The sequence below is a fragment of the Mytilus californianus genome, unplaced genomic scaffold (assembly GCF_021869535.1).
Source record: "Mytilus californianus isolate M0D057914Y unplaced genomic scaffold, xbMytCali1.0.p SCAF_4, whole genome shotgun sequence".
Lineage (NCBI taxonomy): Eukaryota > Metazoa > Mollusca > Bivalvia > Mytilida > Mytilidae > Mytilus > Mytilus californianus.
In genome coordinates, this window is record NW_026262690.1 from 3,315,956 (window position 1) to 3,332,226 (window position 16,271).

The following is a 16,271-nucleotide window of genomic DNA, read 5'->3' on the forward strand; positions in this document are numbered from 1 at the left end:
TCATATGTGAATTTTAACAATGGATGAATACTATTTGCAATCTGGTAAAATTCAATAAGCGCTTGTTCACTTCCTTTGAATAATAAAAAACCGTCATCTCTGTAGACAGATAGAAGAGAAATTTCGGACGATTGTGAGAACCGTTTTAATATTTCAGAAACGATTTCATATATTCTAATATCAGTTAAACTAGGAGACATTGGTGACCCCATCGGTACTCCAACTTTCTGTTTAAAAATCTGCCCGTTGAATTCAAATTCATTGTTTCCAAGGGCAATTTTCAGTAATTCTAACATATCCTTTTTGGGAGGCACCGGGATGTCCAAGACTTCAAAATGCAAAGAAAACTCTCATAAATGACTTCAACGAACTAGCCCGTAAAATGAGATGTAAATATCACTTTGATGACGGGTCTAACACATACAATCGTCATCCATTTCTTTTAAAAAGTGGGTATAAACCAAGCTGGGCAAATAATGCAATTGAAAACTACTTATTTTCAACAAGAATTGAACTTGAGAAAATTCAATTAAATACATTTAAGGACAACCTATCAAAAAATGAAAGAATGGCACTGCAATCCTTACGTAAAAATGATCGTATTATAGTAAAGAAGGCAGATAAAAACTCATCAACAGTTGTTCTTGACAAAGACCTCTATATAAAAATGGCAATGAATCAGCTAAATGACAATATACACTATGAAACAATTAATGAATCTCACACAACGGAGATCGTGAACAGTATCAACACAATCATTTCTCGTTTACACAAGAACTCTTACATTGATGATGTCACACTAAAGTTCCTAAAAAATGACGATGAAAGAAGATTGGGTAGACTATACTTCCTCCCAAAACTTCATAAAATTAAACAAAATAATAGAGAAAAGATCAAAGTTGATAAGAATTGTTTACTGAATATAGACGTTCCAGGAAGACCCATTGTATCTTTATGTAATAGCCCCTTAGAAAGAATTGCACAATATATCGATTATTTTATTAAACCAGTTGTCAACCAATTTTGGACATACACACAAGATACAACTTCTTTTATAAACAAATTGGAAAAAATAAGAGCCTCTCCTGATATATTAATGAGTTCATTTGACATTTCTAGTATGCATACCAATCTACATCATACGGAAATTATAAACGCAATCGACAGAGCATGGCCGCTAATAATGCAATTCATACAATTTATAGAAATTCATACAATTTATCGAACATCAATAAATATGTAAAATCAGGTTCAAGAGTTCGTAACTGGTGCATCCAAAATATCTCTCTCTTTTGTCTTCATTGTGTATCCCAATTTTGGTTTTTCTCAATGATTTGAAATGTGACGTTTTCAAAATCATGTCCTGCTCTTAAAAGATGTCTTGTGATTGGGCAGTTTCTTTCTTTTGTATAAAATGACCGATGGTTATTTAGTCGGATGTTAAATGGTGTTTCTGTTTCACCAACATATTGCAACTTGCATGTTCCACACGTTAGAAAACATATATATGGGAAATCGAGGCAGCAAGGAGAGTGGATGTGAAAATTGTGGGAGCGCATTTTATCCTATTGTATTGTTTTATCACGAACATTTTTAACATTTACACACTTCCTTTTAAGTACCAGTGTATATAATTACCAACGCACAAACTTTTTCTTTTACCTTTTATGACTGTAAATATTTTTTACCCCGATAGTTTTATCATGGAACATGTGTGAGTGATCGTTGTCGGCAGCCATTTTCAGCAGCCATCTTAGAATTTCCAGAAAACATTTAAGTTATCCCTTGAGATTGACATTTAAGCACTACAATAACACCAAAGATTAATTAATGACTGAGCAAAAACTATTGAAATATTTGAGCAAGCCATTTGAACTTCCTACGGGAAAAAGAAAATTGACCCCCGTGGTCATTTCAGATAGTAAAGGTTTATATTTACAAAGAGCAACAACATCTAACTTTGAGACCCAAATTAAGTGGTGGTGCGCAAAATCAAGAACTTCCGCACAAGGGTTAAGTTGGCTCACACATGCCGCCTAAAAACATAAAGAAAGTCCCACAGAAAAAGTGTATATAATAATGTTCCGAGTATAATAAAAAAAAAAGGGGTGGGGGGGAGTACCCTGCCCGGATAATAATAATATTACTGATATGTAAAGGAAAGTTTTAACCACGGATTTGAACTTGACAATTTTATCTGAAATTCACACCAGGTGACCAAATACATGTTGAAATTTGTGAACTTCACGCGGATATCTTTAGAAAACATGCTAATCGAAACAACAGGGGTCGCAGGCATCTGTTTTCAAGTATAATTCAGAATTTTAACGATTCCAATTATCTTATTCATTTGATAAATTAAAAATTTATAATTCTGCAACTACATGTACAATATAAATGCAAGAAGATGTGGTATGAGTGCCAATGAGACAGCTCTCCGTAAACTTTACATTAACAGATTAACAGAAAAATAATTAAAATAAGTTTCCTTTTTAATAAAAATTTTACATAAATGTTCAATTGCAAAATTAAAATTTTTTTCACGATAGAAACTTTTGAAAGGACGGAGACAAATTAAAAATAATATTTATTTTGTTCAATGCGATTTATTTTTCTAAAAGTTAAGTGTATAAAAGGAGAATGTGCATCAAACAAGCAATAGACTAGTAAATTCACATGTACATGTATGTATCTAAAATTTTGTTTCTTAAACTGTTAAAATATTTTTGTTCAATTTATTTCAATTTTAAGCGATTGCCGTTTTGTAATCTTTAAATTAGCATTACTATATACAAATATGTTCGTATATAGTCCACACTGGCACATATGCTGCCCTTGTCTTATTCTTTTAAGACTTTGGCAATTGGTTTATCTTGGAGAATTTTTTTTTTTTTCTCATTTGAAACTTTTGTGCATTGAAATTTACAATTTATAAAGTAAACTTGAAAAGAAAGAGGCTATTAAACTGTCAAAGAAAAAAAAACACAAACAACTCAGTCTACTGAGAATAACAGAAGTTATCACATTGTCATGTGTTAATTATTTATCCATGAATATTATATTTACCTGGTTTGACTTAGATTATTTCTAGTCAACTTCAGAAAATGATCGCATCTCGATTTTTGAATAAAAAAGGCCCTGATTAAAAAAAAATTGTAAAATATGAAATTTATATCGTTGGATAGATTTAAAACCATAGGTATTTAAATGTCTAATTTCAAATATATCAGTTCTTTGACTACATTCATTTTGTGTCACAAACCTATGATGTGTCAAATATTCAATCACAATCCAAATTCAGAGCTGTTTTAAGTTTAAATGTAGTGTCCATACTTGCTCAACTGTTCAGGGTTCGACCTCTGCAGGAAAATCCAGTTTGCTGTCTCTCTGACAGCCTCTTGTTCAAATTAGTCTACATTAGGGTCCAAAGGGTCCAAAATGAAACTTAGTTTAACAAAAATTGAATTCTTGGGGTTCTTTGATATGCTGAATCTAACTGTGTATGTATTTAGATTTTAGATATTGGACCATAATAGGTAAATTAAAAATTTAAAAAAGTTCTTTGACCACATTCATTCTGTGTCAGAAACCAATGCTGTGTCAAATATATAATCACAATCCAAATTCAGAGCTGTATCTAGCTTGAATGTTGTATCCATACTTGCTCCAACTGTTCAGGGTTCAACCTCTGCAGTCGTATCAAGCTGTGCCCAGCGGAGTATTTTATTGTTATATATATGCTTGAAGATATTGATCTGATAATATATGCTTGAAGATATTGATCTGATAATTATCATGATTATTGTATACATGTAGTTTTACCATGACAAGTTGCATATCAAGTTCAAATTTTGTTTCAGTTCAGATGATTTTTTTTTTAGCAGAAACTGTTTAGGACAAATGTAGGAATTATTGTCCAAAACAAGCATTTTTCATGTTTCATGGCAATAAATTGTGTATAAGTGTAGGATAACTATAAAATTGTACTACTTAATAGGTCATTTGTAGGTTCCATACCTCAAAAGAAGGTTTGGATTAATTTTTGGGATAACAGACTAAACCATGTAAACCATTTAATAATTTGGGGCCAAAAATAAAAGGATTTTCTGGTTTCCAAACATTTAAGTCTTGAATAATATACATTGTACATCATTTGTATATGTTCATACACCTGAACTAATATATAGATAAAAGAAGATATGGTATAATTTCCCTTCACCCAAGATTAAATGACATACATGTAGAAGTTAACATAAACTACAGGTCACAGTTCATCCTTCAACAATGAGCAAATCCCATACAGTCTAAGGGGAAATTGTAAACAATCAATTTCAAATGGTTACAACTTGAAAACTAATTTAATAATGACAAGGGGTCTTCAGTTACTGTTGTAAGACTACAATGGGATGACCTGCTTATAGTTTAAATTACTGGACCAAATTTAATAAAATCATTAAAAGGGTATCTAATACTTTTAATTATGATTTTCAAAACAACAGTGGATACAGGTGAGTGACACAGGCTCTTGAGAGCCTCTAGTTGATATTTGATAGTACAATTCTAAGTTTAATATAAATACATGTATATTATAAGCTAATTGTTTGCAAAACTCTTTGAATAGTATTGCATCCACAAATATACTGTTTTCTCCCTTTCAGCAGTATTACAAGGTACATGTATGGGCAGAGGAGTTGACTATTGATAATGACTGATACTGGAATTAATGAAGTAACCTACATGTAGTGTCCAATCTCTATGTGGAGTTTGCCTATCAGACAGTCCATTTTTACATGTACCAAAAAATGTACGTTGACAGCCAATGCTAAGTATTAATCTTAAACATATATTCAATGATTGTATGTGCATCTCTGATACATATATTTCGCTGTTGTGTGGCTTTATTTCTGATCAGAGACTGATAAAAATCAGATTATCCTTTATTTTAAGTTCAAATACATGTATTATGTACTAGTAACTACATGTACTCAATGTCTTGCATTCATTTAACTAATAATGATGATGCAGCATCCAACAAAAAGTATATCTTTTTGACCTTCATTTTATGCCTCACTGATTGTGTATATGTATGAATTCTGTCAGATTGTGGTACTTAAAAAAAGTTTTGAGTGTTTTGCACATATACTTTGTCATTGGACTTTAAATAAATTTGATTTCTGATAATGGCAGAGTTTTTTGAACATTGATTCATACTGACATAGTGATGATCAGATTACCTTTAATCAATATATATACAAAGTACATGTACACTGCTACTGTAAAATACAGTTTCCTAAATATTGCACTAATTTTAAAGTAACAAAATAGTACTGAATATTAAAAGTAGATTTCCAGTACTACATATTTTTGGTACAGAAATAGTACCTTTGCAAAAGTAGCTGTGTACAGTATATAAATAGAATTTAATTGTTGCAGATTGATAATTTTTAGTAATTTGAAAATAAGGAGATGTGGTAGGATTGCCAATAAGAAAACTATCATGATCAGCCACGGTCAAAATGAAGGGGATGTAAGCAGTTTTAGGCCACTTTAAGACCTTCAACAATGAACAGAACAATACTGTTTACTCAGCTGTTAAAGATCCTGACAAAATGCGCAACAGTTCAATCTAGAAATTTAGTACTAGTCATTTTGCTAGTGATGTTCACTTATTGGTTAAAAGAAAAATCAATTGTTTTCTCTCTTGGTGAATATTTTTATGCCCCTGTCGTAGCGGTGGGGGCATTAAGTTTTACCCTTGTCCGTCTGTACGTACGTCTCAAAATTGGTTTCCGTTCTCTAACTTGAGTTTGCCTCAACCAAATGTTTTAGAACTTATACACAATGCTTATAACCAGAAAACACAGATCAAGTTTGAATTAATTTTGGTGGCGTCACTTTAACCGTTCTAGAGTTATGCCCCTTTATAAATGGAAAAATTGCAAAATTTTTAGTTTCCGTTCTCTAACTTAAGTTTGCCTCAACCAAATGTAATGAAAATTATACACAATTCTTATTACCACAAAACACAGATCAAGTTTGAATTTTGGTGGCGTCACTTTAACCGTTCTAGAGTTATGCCCCTTTAGAAATGGAAAAATTGCAAAAGTTTTAGTTTCCGTTCTCTAACTTAAGTTTGCCTCAACCAAATGTTATGAAACTTATACACAACCGTTCTAGAGTTATGCGTGTTTACAAATAGAAAAATTGCTGAATTTTTAGTTTCTGTTTTCTACTTAAGTTAGCCTCAACCAAATGTTATGAGACTTACATACAATGCTTATTACCACAAAACTCAGATCAAGTTCAAATTTGGGTAGCATCACTTTTACCGTTCTTCAGTTATGTCCCTTTATAACTATATGATATGCAAGCAGGGGCATCATCTGTGTCCTCATGTGGACATTATCAACATTTATTTACAACAATTGCCTGTTTGAATTTGACATATGGATATCTAAATGAATTTTCAGTTGTATTGGACTATTGGCAGATTCCATAAAGAAAAGAAAATTTCCGTCAAAAAGAACAAATTAATAAAAATAATACTAACTGTTATTTGAATGATAATATGTGAATGTTTTATTGAATAGTAATGTTAAATAAAGGAAGAAAACCAATTATTGGATATGATTGTTTCCATTAAAAGTAGAAATGATCAAAACAAGTTGAAAAATGTGAAATGTTTGACGGAAATTACTTCCCATTTTTCGACACAACTTGACAAGGTTTATGTGTTACAATGCTTTAAATTGACACTGGTATAATGGTTTTTATTAGTGTAGTCTTATTATTCAAACATCCCTGTTTCCAAATCTTTTGCTTTTCTTTTGTTAAAAACATCTGTGAGATATATTTTTTTCAATTTCAAATACCTTGCTTATTAGATGCTCGTCTGTCAATAAATGTTATGATAGCAACATGTTCATAAAATCTTGCCACATCATTGTAGGTACTTATATAAGCCTGTTAAAATTGTATTTCATAATGTACATTAAACAGACACATTTTGGATCTTTCAATTTACTTTATTCAATCAATAGTTTTATCAAATCTGTTGCTAACATATAAGTTCTGTTAAACTTGTCATCTTATGTTAGCAACATTTGGATGTGCTACAAATTAGAGTTATCTGTCCTGGGTTGAAATCTTGTTAAATGTCAGGCGGCGTTATTTTGAAGGAGTTCTAAATATGACTGTCAACTAGGATAAGATCTCCAATGTTAGTTAAAAATCTCAAATATATATTGTCTGTCAAATTTATTTATGTTAGCACAATCTTATGTTAGCAACAAATCCGTCAATATCTTATGTTAGCAACACTATTTAGTCTGTCAAATCTTATGTTAGCAACAATAATGTCCGTCAAATCTTATGTTAGCAACAAAAAAGTCTGTTAAATATTATGTTAGCAACAAAAAAGTCCGTCAAATATTATGTTAGCAACTAAAAAGTCCGTCAAATATTATGTTAGCAACAAAAAAGTCCGTCAAATCTTATGTTAGCAACAACTTCATTTCTGTCAAATCTTATGTTAGCAGCATTGTTCATGTCTGTCAAATCTTATGTTAGCAACTCCAAGATAATCCTTTTTAAAAGTTATTACAATTCCTTTTTTTATTGGTGGAGTTGTTAAGAAATATTTTATTCCAATTTGCCTTTCATATTTAAGCAAGATATACATGTACATCCAAACCTTGAAAATACTGAAGATATCAGGATTGTTTGTGTTGCTAACATAAGAATTTTCCGTCAAAATGTCTGTCAAATTTGTTATGATAGCAACATTTTTTTAAGGTGTCCTTTATTTAAAAAATATAATGTGAATAGATCTATTTTTTGTCAAAAAGTGTTTACTTATATAAGTATAACATGTATTCCAAAACAGAACCTTATTGGTGTTGATTTTGTTAAACATAATTTTGGGAATTTTTCAACTTTCTTATTTGGAATCTGCCTATTGCCATTTTTATACGACCGCAAAATGTGTCTTCGGACGACGACAACATCATACCATTATACGACCGCAAAAAATTTTTGTGATCGTATAATGGTATGATGTTGTCGTCGTCGTCGTCGTCCGAAGACACATTGGTTTCCAGACAATAACTTTAGTTTAAGTGAATGGATCTCTATGAAATTTTTTAAGAAGGTTTAATACCACAAAAGAAAGGTTGGGATTGATTTTGGGGATGATGGTCCCAACCGTTTAGGAATTAGGGGCCCAAAACAAGTATTTTTCTAGTTTCAGAGATAATAACTTGAGTATTTCGATTGCTCTGAAATTGTACCACAATGTTTAATACCAGAAGTAGAAGGTTGGGATTTGTTTTAGGGGTTATGGGGCCAACAGTTTAGGAATTAAGGGCCAAAAAGGGGCCAAAAACAAGCATTTTTACTAGTTTCCAGACAATAACTTGTGTGTAAGTGTATGGATCTCTCTGACATTGTACCACAAGGTTCCATATAACAAAGGAAAGGCTGTGATTGAGTTTGGGGTTAATTGCCCCAAACATGTAGGAATTAGGGGCCAAAAAAGGGCCAAAAACAAGCATTTTTCTAGTTTCCAGACAATAACTTGTGTTTAAGCGTATGGATCTCTCTGAAATTGTACTACAATGTTCCATACTAAGAAAGGCAAAGCTGGGATTGAGTTTTGGTGTTATTGCTCCAAGGGGGGGTTTCAAAAAATTGGAGAGGGGGGATTTTTTTTTTCCAATTTTTTTTTCAAAATTTTTCAAATTTCGAATTTTTGAAAAGTTTCAAGAAGAAATCTTCAATGGACAGTATTGCGCAATATATTTGTTAGATCTTTGACCATATCTATTTTGTGTCAGAAACCTACTAGTATATTATGTCAAAAATTTGATCACAATCCAAATTCAGACAGTATCAAGCTTGAATATTGTGTCCAAATTTGCCCAAACTGTTCAGGGTTCGACCTCTGCGGTCGTATCAGGCTGCGCTCAGCGAAGCATTTTATTTTATTTGGGAAAACAGTTCATCAGCATGATCAGGTTCAGGTCTTATATTTATAATAATCACTGGAATTTAAATTTTCAGAATTAGCTCCCCAGATGTAAGTGGAAGTGAAGTTATACATGTTATATGTTTCGATGAAATGAATGACTTGATTAGATATACATGTAGTGGAGACCCTATAGATACAGTACATGTAACTGGTATGTATTTGTTACAGTATTTGCTGTCAAAATTGTATAACAAAAATGCCGAAAAAGGAGTTCACGCAAACTGACAAAATAAAAAAACACTATCAATCAACAGATCAAGGGAAAAGTTAATCTGCTATATATACATGTATGGAATAGGCATGTAGTTAGATTTGTTTACCCCTTTTCAGTCCATGTAAATTTATGAGAATAGAATTTTATATTCTGGATTTCCTTAGATTTCAATTCTTATTTCATATTAATATCCCATGTGTTATTCTTGTAGTTTGAGGAATATTATCAAAATAGCTTGACCAAGATTAAACAATAACTGCTATCATGAATTAGGCCATTTTTGTCTTGTCTGCAACTGATTGTATGGTGTACATGTCTGTCTGGGCAGGGTTCATCTTACCATGACCTGATAATCATAGTTCATTAGTCAATAATAATTTAAGTTTCATATTTTGGTCTGTGTTTGCAGAGGCAGATTTAGGGGGGCATGGGGCCTGCCCCCTTCCCTTTTCTGGGAAAAATTTGGTTGATTATATAGGGAATCACTGAAGCTTGACCAGAGCGGGCCCCTTCTTAGGTAGTCAGTGGGCCCCCACTTATGAAAATTTCTGGATCCGCCACTGTGTTTGTTGTATACTATACAAGCTATAATCAATTAACAGATCAGCTATATTTGGGGTATGCAATGATTGTAAGGTGCACATGTCTGTCTGGCTTGGTTTTTCTGACCTTGGCATTATTTGCTTGACAGTATTTTTTTCATGGATCATTGGTTATGTTAAGTTTATATATCATATATACTTATAGTAAAATTATATCTTTAGCATGTTTAGAACAATCAACATAAAATATATCATGAATAGTAAAACAGGCAAGACATTTCAGCGTGTTTACTCGTCTCTTGTGATATCTATTTTATACAAATGTATACTGAGTGCCAATAAAAACACAATTCTGGTCCCCTTACACATGCTACAGCACATGTAATTATGCCCAGCAACAGATGAGGGGGGATAATATCAATTTACCCCTGTCCGTCCGGATGAGGATACTTTGTTTGTCTGGCTATCTCCTCCTACAGTTTTGGAGATACAACTTTTAAAATTTGTAATGTTAACATGGCAAAGTTCAACCATAATGAACCGCCACACCTCCGTTGCAGAGGTAATTAAAAAAATGTACAGTCTGCTAGATTATCAATTTTCAGAGCATTTGGAGTTTTGATTTATTCCCCTATGGAAGCTAATCACAAATTTCTTAACTGGAAAAGTATCAGGTAACCAGATGTTTCCAGAATGCATAGAGCCATAAACATACTGTGTTAGTATTGTAATTTAAATGGGGCTAAGACATGTAAGAAGGGGGCTTGAAAATGATGAGTTGTGTTTCTATAGGCACTAAGTATACTTATATATACAGGTAATGTGTAGTACACATACATGAATATGGTTTGTTTTCATAAGTAATTTATTATAAAATTTGACATGGTATGATTGCCAATGAGACAACTATCCACCAGAGTCCAAATGACTGAATATTGACAACTATAAATGATCATATATACAGCTTTCAACAATGAGCAAAACTGATACAGCATAGCAAGCTACAAAATGTCCTGAAACAGGGTTGGCAAAAACCTGGGTTTTATGAGTATTGCCCAGCCCAGTGGGAATTACTGGGTTTTATTGGGTAAATCACCATCAAATCACCAATTGATCATGTCTTGAGCTTAAAATACAAAACAGTTATCTCCTAATTATAAGTTTGGTAAATCATTGGAGATTAAATTGGTGTTATCTTTTTTGCTTGACTACAGAAACAAACATGCTGATTTTATTATATTACAGGAACTGTAGGAAGTATTCAAAGAGTCTGATTGCTAAGTATGCATTACAGGATTTTATCATTGGAGCAACATCTTAGGAGGAGAAGTGTAAATGTATGAAGGAATCCTTGGGTAGAAATAGCAATTATATGCAGATGAGGACTCTTAAACATTATTAACAGACATGTAGCCATAGTAGTGGTGTTTTCAAGAAATGTAAACCAACTGGAATTAACAATTGTGTATATTTTTTCAACCACAAGTACTTTCAGAATATAATACAATTCAAATTCAAATTATTGTGTCAACATACAAGTTACAGTAAAAAAATGAAAATGCATGTTTTAAAATGAATTTTATAAAAAAATGAAATAACAAGAATTATTAGCTTATTGTGCAGCCAAACTTTGAGATCTTTTAATGGTATATGCCTGTTGTTTGTCAACATTTTGCCTTAACCTTAAGATCAGTGTTAAAATGAGAAAAAAACTATTTTTGCATATATGAAATAAGAAGTAAATGGTTGTAAATTACAGAGAGCCTTTCATTATGGTACATTTGTATATCAGCTATATTTCACAGAACTTTCTATTTTAGTTTATTAGTACAATGAGATATGAGGTATACATCAATCAGCCAGCAATATAACAACAAAAACACCTGAAAGGCATTAAGGTGCTAACATGCAGTCCTCAACAAAAGACAGGTGTCTAAAAGATATGCCATGATCTATTTAATTGACCAGAGGCTATACAAAAAATTACAATATGAATCAAGAATAGCCATCAACACCAAATTCTCTGAATATTTTTTTTTTATTAAGACGAGATTTTAGACAACCACTGAAAAGGTTTCTGGCTTTTAACAGGTACATGAATATGTGGCGAGGTGAACTAGTTTTTTTCCTTCAAAACCTTCTTAAAGAGAATTGGCATCTTTTGCATGTAGGTCTTTTCCATAATGTGATTGGTTTGTGTCAAAACTGATGACCACACAATATGACTTATACAAACATAATAAAAATCAACTCAAATGAAATATAAATCAGTGCAATCAACTTCCATAAATCATTAACAAAAAAGGATTGAGACTCAACACAACCAAAAAAGTTCTAGAAGTGAACTAAGGTGCCCTGGATATATTTTATATCCTGTGATGCATTTGTTTGCCTTCTTTGTTTAAGACCAAAAAATTTTGGAAACAAAGAAAGTAAAACAGAATGGAAGTATGAACACATGGTCCAGACCAAGAAGAATATTTTTCATGTTTATATATATCAAAACAGAATTTGTATTAGATAAGAATTGACTTACATAAATAAGCTCAAATCCTGTGAAATCAGTGTGATTGAGGCTGAATTCACTTTAATTTCATTAAAAAAAAGAAGCTCGATTCATGTTAATTTTACGTGAAAAGTTCACGTGAATTTCACGTTCAATTCACGTGAATTTCACATGAAAAATTTCACGTGAATCAGTATTTCACGTGAATTACGCGTATAAGCTCGATTAACGTGAAATTCACGTTAATTTCACATTAAATTCACGTGAACAAAATTTGCCTGTGTAGTGAAAAATAATTATTGTGTTTAATTATATATTTTTTTTGTCTCTCTTTTCATGTAAAAAATACACCAAATTTCTTTCAAAATTTATGTCTAACAAATGAGAAAAGAGTGTAAAATTAAAATGACTAGAAGGTTGTAAAATTAAAATGACTAGAAGGTTGTAAAATTTAAATGACTAAAAGGTTGAAGTATAACAGTAATGTGAAATGCACTAATTCATAGACAGTAATTGAATGAGCTGTGCAATATGAAAAGTTGTAATCACCTGATAAGAATTTTAATTATTGACATTTATACATAGTGTAGTTCTTTAAAGAAATATCAAATTTACAATGTACACTTTTAAAACGGTTCAAATGATAAGATGAAATAATAACTAAGGCATGACAATTTTGTTTTATCGCAATAAGACCCAAGGAATATTAAATATTGTCACCTGGATTTCTCCCAAGTTAAAGGGCTTTTTTCGTTTAGCTTCGAAGAATGTAAAAATCCCAGCCCCTTTCGGTTTGAATGGGAACGTCAAATGCGATGCCTCATGTTATAGAAGAGTGTCGCGCTCACAACACGGCAAAATTTTTATCCGCGATTACCCACCTTTTCACCTCGGCCGCGACTTTGCAATGCCTATCTGTTTACTTTATGATTATTTGTTCTCGCCCGAATATGCATGTTATGTTGATCATTAGATGTTGAAAAATACAATCAATCAGTTATTAGCATTTTTAACTTTAATGACCAATTCTTCTTTTAATACGAATCTAACAGTTGACACACATGATTATTCAAAACAACTGTATTTTTATTTATTCATAACTGCTACACTTATCTTTGAAGAAAAAAATAATAGGATGTATTTAAAAATACATTTCCCTTACAATAGATATAAGAAGATGCGGTATGAGTGCCAATGAGACAACTCTCCATCCAAGTCAAAATTTATAAAAGTATATTAACCATTGATATTTCAATGTTATTCACATGACGCGTTTAACTTCGAACAAGACAACAGACTGGACTTTAAACGCAAGACACATGGGCACACAAGCTCTTGCAAAAAACGAAATGAAAGCTCAGGCAATGCTTACGAAAATGTATCAGTAAAAGCTAACGATACTGAATTTGTTTTTATGCACCATATGCGCATTCAGAAAATGTGTTTCTAGTCAGTGGAGCACAAAAAAAAACAAAAAAGAAAATAATATTTTATAAATTTCGCACGTCCGAAAAATAGGCGAAAGAAAGCAAAGGGACATTCAAACTCATAAGTCGAAAATAAACTGACAACACCATGGCTAAAAAAATAAACTGACAACGCCATGGCTAAAAAAGAAACTGACAACGCCATGGTTAAAAAAGAAACTGACAACGCCATGGCTAAAAAAGTAAACTGACAACGCCATGGCTAAAAAAGAAACTGACAACGCCATGGCTAAAAAAGAAACTGACAACGCCATGGCTAAAAAAGAAACTGACAACGCCATGGCTAAAAAAGTAAACTGACAACGCCATGGCTAAAAAAGAAACTGACAACGCCATGGCTAAAAAAATAAACTGACAACGCCATAGTTAAAAAAATAAACTGACAACGCCATGGATAAAAAAGAAAAAGACCAACAAACAAACAAACAATAGTACACAAAACACAACATAGAAAACTACTGATCGTTTTTCTGGATTTAACCACGGAATCAGGAATGATCAAACCTAGGAATTTGAAAACAGGATCCCAAATCACCTAAATACCACATGTGTATCAGAAGAATATATATATCTTCCTATTCACTAAATGTTAAGCCCTGTTCAATTACATTGTAATGGGCATTAATGTACAAGTAATAGCATGCACTAACTTTCGGGTTTGTAATACTAATAATACTTAATAGTAATATAAATCAAACAAATCAAACAAAAACTACCAATTCAGTGAGTAAAATATAATTAGTTAGGTATGAACATACAGCCAAAAATACGAAGATTTTAAAGTTAGCAGTCATTGAGTATGAATAAAAGTTTTAAGAACTAAAGGGTAAGGAAAAAACTCACACATTGGTTTTGTATTATTGCAATATTGGTTGCTATTGAATAAATACTAATAAGAAAATATAATGCTCACTAAAACACTAATGAAAAGAACACAGAAACAGTTTTTTATAACGCTTTTCACATTTTTGAGACAGAGATGTAAAAAAGTTAATTATGCATGCAGAATTTCCACAGTTGCGGCGTAAAGCAATCACCAATCAATCAATCAGAATTTCCCATCTTCAAGTCGCCGAATTTGTTTAAATTTATGTTTAAGAATCAGACTTTAAACTTCAATTTATCTTAAACGCTCAAAAAACCTCCAGACTCTAAAAGTATAGAAATACACTAAATAAATTCAATACAAAATCTGACGTTAAGTTCATAGTAAACGATGTTGTTCTAACAATGACTTATATATTTGATATATTTTCCGTTTTGGATTTTCCTTGGAGTTCGGTTTTTTTGTTATTTTACTTTTTTTTTTTTATATACGACGGATATGTTCCAATTGTTGCAACTATAATCCCGTCCCCTTTTCCCGGAATGTGACCTAACTACCAAGTTAGACTTATCACAAAGTCAGGAGCCTCTTGATATTGGTAGTCTTGTATGTTTTTTTAATTTTGGTTCATGTTTCGGAGTTTGGTGTGACGTCCATTTTCACTGAACTAGTACACATTTTTGTTTTGGGGCCAGTTGAAGTCCGCCTCCGGGTGCGGGATTTTCTCGTTGTGTTGAAGACCCATTGGTGGCCTTGGGCTGTTTTCTGCTCTTTGGTCGGGTTGCTGTCTCTTTGACACATTCCCCGTTTCCATTCTCAATTTTATATACAGTATTTATGTCAAGGGTTTCTTCCGATTCTTTTAGTAATCTTAGCAGCATACTCTGATATCCATTCCCTCCGCACCCTATGGAGACAAAGAAATAGAAAAAAGTAAAAAGAAGATTGCTGGACTATTATCTATGTTGGTGTATCATCTACCCCTCTCGTTGTTTGACATTTACATTATTTATTTATTTTTTTGCCATTTCTTCCTTTTTCTGACAAATTGTACACCTTATATTATTAATCTGAAGAAAATTCATCAGGAAAAGGCATTGTCAGAGTAAATAACAAGCAAAAAGACAGCGATCTGTTACATTTAACTCTTAGTAAACAACTCAATTATACCAATAGCATCCACGCCTTATTTGGTAAAACTCGGCCATTTTCTTAAAGTTGAACGAATTTCAAAGTATCTCAATTTTTTGTTAATGAGTATATATGTCCTATTTGATACGATATTCCTGAGCATGGTTTCTCCCAAAGAATTGCTTGAAGATGGTTGCTGTTTACAAGAAAGTAATTAAGCCAAGAGTTCCTATTAGTAAAATTGAGGTCATCCCTTGAAAGGTTTTACGGATGCCATCACGAGTTGGTTGCCGTTATGGAATATCTGTGTAACCTATTACTACGAATTTATTCCAATTGTCGTTACTACAACTTACCCTCTTTTCCTCTATATAACCCGAATTTGTAATATCCATGAGCAACATGACGGGTGCCACTAGTGGGGAAGGATCTGTGTACCCTTCCGGTTCATTAGCCTCTTAGAACATCCAAAGTGTTTGATGGGATTCGTGTTGCTCAGTCTTTAGTTTTCTATGTAGTGTTTGTAGACTTGTTGAT

General features: G+C 32.2%; 1 long non-coding RNA gene across 1 annotated transcript; it reads left to right on the top strand.

Moving 5' to 3' along the window:
- Positions 1-4,647: 4,647 nt before the first annotated feature.
- LOC127737314 (uncharacterized) lies at positions 4,648-11,345 on the top strand. Its single transcript, XR_007999385.1, has 3 exons — positions 4,648-4,804; positions 9,061-9,179; positions 11,030-11,345. It is a non-coding gene; the product is annotated as an uncharacterized LOC127737314 (long non-coding RNA).
- Positions 11,346-16,271: the final 4,926 nt, after the last annotated feature.